Below are 4184 nucleotides of genomic sequence, written 5' to 3'. Positions count from 1 at the left end.
ATTGGAAAAAGCCATCATGCTTCGAAATGTGGAGGGTCAGTGAAAGTGAGAAAGATTCTCAACAAGAAAGATTCTCAACAAGAAATATTGACACAAGGACTATAATAACGGACTAGAGTATATCAGAGATGGTGAGGATGGTGCAGAATAGGGTCCGCTATGAGTTGAAGTCAACTTAATGACACACAACAACAACATGCTATTCTCTGCTGCCATGCATGCAAATGTTAACACAGTGATTTCAAAAATGGGTTTGACTCTCGCCAGGCGTCCTCGTGAGAGTGACATCGTCTTTAAACCCCGCGTGGCAATCCCTGACCCACCGCAGCGATGCCCAGGGAAGACAGGGAGACCTGGAAGTCCAAGTACTTCCTTAAGATCATTCAACTTCTGGATGATTATCCGAAATGCTTCATCATGGGTGCAGACAATGTCGGCTCCCAGCAGATGCAGCAGATCTGCATGTCCCTCCGCGGAAAGGCTGTGGTGCTGATGGGCAAGAACACCATGATGCGCAAGGCCATCCGGGGCCACCTGGACATCAACCCAGCCCTGGAGAAGCTGCTGCCTCACATTCGGGGGAACGTGGGGTTTGTGTTCACCAAAGAGGATCTCACTGAGATCAGGGACATGCTGCTGGCCAACAAGGTGCCGGCTGCTGCCGGTGCTGGTGCCATTGCTCCGTGTGAGGTTACCGTGCCGGCCCAGAACACTGGTCTGGGCCCCGAGAAGACCTCCTTCTTTCAGACTTTGGGCATCACCACTAAGATCTCCAGAGGCACCATTGAAATTCTGAGCGATGTGCAGCTGATCAAGACTGGGGACAAGGTGGGAGCCAGCGAGGCCGCCCTGCTGAACATGCTGAACATCTCTCCCTTCTCCTTCGGCCTGATCATTCAGCAGGTGTTTGACAACGGCAGCTTCTACAGTCCTGAAGTGCTTGACATCACAGAGGAGACTCGGCATACCCGCTTCCTGGAGGGTGTCCGCAATGTTGCCAGCGTCTGTCTGCAGATTGGTTACCCAGCTGTGGCCTCAATACCACATTCCATCATCAGTGGGTATAAGCGGGTCCTGGCTTTGTCTGTGGAGACTGACTACACCTTCCCATTGGCTGAAAAGGTCAAGACATTCCTGGCTGATCCATCTGCATTTGTGACTGCTGCCCCTGTGGCCGCTGCCACTACTGCTGCTGCTCCTGCTGCTGCGGCCCCAGCCAAGGTGGAAGCAAAGGAAGAGTCGGGGGAGTCTGACAAGGATATGGGATTTGGTCTCTTTGATGAAAAACCAAAAAGCCAGCTTTGTGTGAAACAAGGAAATAAAAGTTTCATTTTCTTAAAAGCCTCTAAGCTCTCTCTTACGGTATTAAGTGAGGCTGAGTATCTAAACAAAAATAAATAAATAATAAATGGGTTTAAGCATGGCAGAGATTGTGAGAAAGACACAAGATAGAAAAAGTCTTAAATCTATCGTTCATAGGGTTGCTATATGTTATAGTCAACATAAGGGTATTTAACAACATGATTTAATTAATGAGGACATAATCAGTTAGTTTATAAACTCTGAAAAGAAGATTTTACTGACAGGAACCAGTGACACAGATAAGAATAGTCCTCTCTGTTCCCAAAAGGTGGTTATTCGATGAGACTGACCAGGAGGTAGAGTTACACCCACAGTGTATTCCCCTTTCTTACCCGCACGGCTTATGCATCCATGAAAGTCTGCAGAATACCATTCACATAGAATTCAAGGTTCTGCAAGCCAAAAGTCATACTTAGAATTGCTAGAGACAATACATACAAAAAAATTAGAGAAATTAAAAGCTCAATCTACACACTTGCAAGCTAATTGGACAAGTTAAAGTGTGTAGTGCTGTGAATCTTATTAATCAAAGGCAGATACTCTCTTTTGTCTCCTGATCTGGATTCCACAGCACAGAGGATGCTTGCCCAGTGCTGCTTCCTAGCAGAACGGGTGAATGGAAAAGTTCTTGCTCTCTGTCCACCAGATGAAGACCTCTCTGCTGGGGAGCTCTGGTTGCCTAGTGGCAAGAAGCTGCAACTACAATCCCAGAGGTGTGAGGTTCGAATCCACCAGATGCTCTGCCGGGGAAGGAGGGGCAATCTCCTCCTGTACCAGTCAGATCTGATTTGACGGTACACGCACACAAAAATAATAAAATAAAATAAAATAAATGTAAAAAAAAAAGACCTCTCTACAGATATTTTACCCTAGATGCCAAAGTTCGACATCTGAAAACCAAAAAATAAAACACATTCCTTAGGCAGTGATGGCCAATTACATCCAAGATCTTGGAAAGAATGATGGTGACTCCATCCTCTGCTTCATGTGAGCATGTAGATTTCTCTTCCCTGCATTTACTTGGTCATGCAAGAACCTAAATTTCTTTTCAATGATGTGTTCTCTGTGCATGGTTTCTTCCAAAAAACATTGTGTGTGCTAGAGTAGGGGGGAAAGATAGTCTTGTCAACCTGTGTTTTTTACACAGGTCCTTGTGCAAAGAACTGTATGAGACACAAGGAGAAATGAAAGAGTTAAAATATCCCAAAGCAGTGCAGTGATTTAGGTGATAGAAAGACATATCTAAGTGACTAAAACCAGCAAAATATATTTGAGCTGCACTAGAAAACAAGGAAGGATTTTAATAGACAGAGATGAAAAACGGGAAAGTCTCAAGAGAAAAAAAGCATTTAAGTCACTTTTAAGGGTACAGTATAGGAAGGCAGATGGAAGGCATCATGTGAATAATTATATGCTGCTTATTCCTGGCCTATATGACTAGATGGATTTTAGAATATCTCTGTGAGTGATAAAACAGCAATAACCCTATTGATGTAAAATTAAATTATAATTTAGCACACATACATATACATTCTATGTGTAAAAAAAGAAAGAATTGATTTTTCAGTGCTTGCTTCTAATTAGAAAAGTACACTCTGCTGTCTGGCTCTCCAATAGGCAGATACACGAAACATACATTTACACTTGTCAAAAAACAAACCGAAGATAATTTTAAGTCTCCAAATTGGTTTTGGAAGCATATACACACACACCTTTGGATACAATGAGATACATATTGAATGATAAATATTTTTTCATTTCAATTTAATGACTGTTTATCTATTGTTGAATCTTAATAAATGTTTCAAATAATAAATCCACCTGTGTTAACAGCTGTGGTGTCTCTTGCTGGCCTACCAGCAAGTAGATTATCAGCAATTGGATAACCACTAAAATAACTCTTTACATTTAACATATTTTTCATTGCTTATATTCAAAGTTGTTACTTAGACTTAATAATGCATCTTAACTCTCAGAGTTCTTAGATAATATTAACAATTTCTTTGCTCTTTTCTAAACATATGACAGACTCCATCCAGGCACACCTGCACAACTGGGTTTGCTCAAGCAATGACCTGACCTACACAAATGAAAGATCTACTTCTAGAAGTAAATCTTCTAACCTGACCCTCATCTTTCTAAATCAAGCTTCCTCTTGGCTTACATTACAATGACCCTTCAGATTTACAATTATTCACTCATTGCAATTATGATGCAGTCAATTCATAGGGTTTTCAGAGGTGAACAGAAGGAGAATGCCTATCTTTCTTGCAAGGAGCTGCTATTGGATTGGAACCATGAGGGGACCAAAACATTTTATTTAGCGGGAAAACTTCTTACAGACTATGCCACTAGAGCTCCTGCATCCAACAATTCCCTAGAGTTATAAAAACCTTTTAAAGAGACTTCTTGAATAAAGCACACCGTGAACATGAATTGTTCTTCTCAGTCTAATAATACTGAGGTGAGAGAAGAGTACATTTAATCAGAAAGGATTTTGTTCCCTTTCACCAATGAAAAAGGTACCACAGTACATTACAGTGTTAACAATGTATATGTATGTCCTATGATGCTGGATCCACCCCTTGTTGGAGCATCTTTTTCACTTGAACCTTCTAAATAAATTTAGCTCCTTTAAGAGCCTCCAGTGAGAATTAAGTAATTGTCTCTGTGGAAAGTACGAGTTTCCCCTAGTGCTGTGTGATAAATCATGGATAATAATAGCTCTTTCCAAAATAATCCTTAGGCAGAAGCAAAATCCAGCTGAGGAGGTTGTTCAGAGTCAAAATAAGAGACCTTGATATATCCTTCACTTAGCTCTA

At 41.5% G+C, this 4184-nt stretch overlaps 1 pseudogene; it reads left to right on the top strand.

Annotated features, from left to right (window-relative positions):
* Nucleotides 1-330: 330 nt before the first annotated feature.
* LOC102874828 lies at nt 331-1401 on the top strand (annotated as a pseudogene).
* Nucleotides 1402-4184: the final 2783 nt, after the last annotated feature.

The sequence above is a fragment of the Elephantulus edwardii genome, unplaced genomic scaffold (genome assembly GCF_000299155.1).
Source record: "Elephantulus edwardii isolate Elephantulus edwardi_28Jun2011 unplaced genomic scaffold, EleEdw1.0 scaffold00333, whole genome shotgun sequence".
Lineage (NCBI taxonomy): Eukaryota > Metazoa > Chordata > Mammalia > Macroscelidea > Macroscelididae > Elephantulus > Elephantulus edwardii.
Note: the sequence above shows the minus strand (reverse complement) of the source record. Positions and strands in the feature narration are given on the sequence as shown.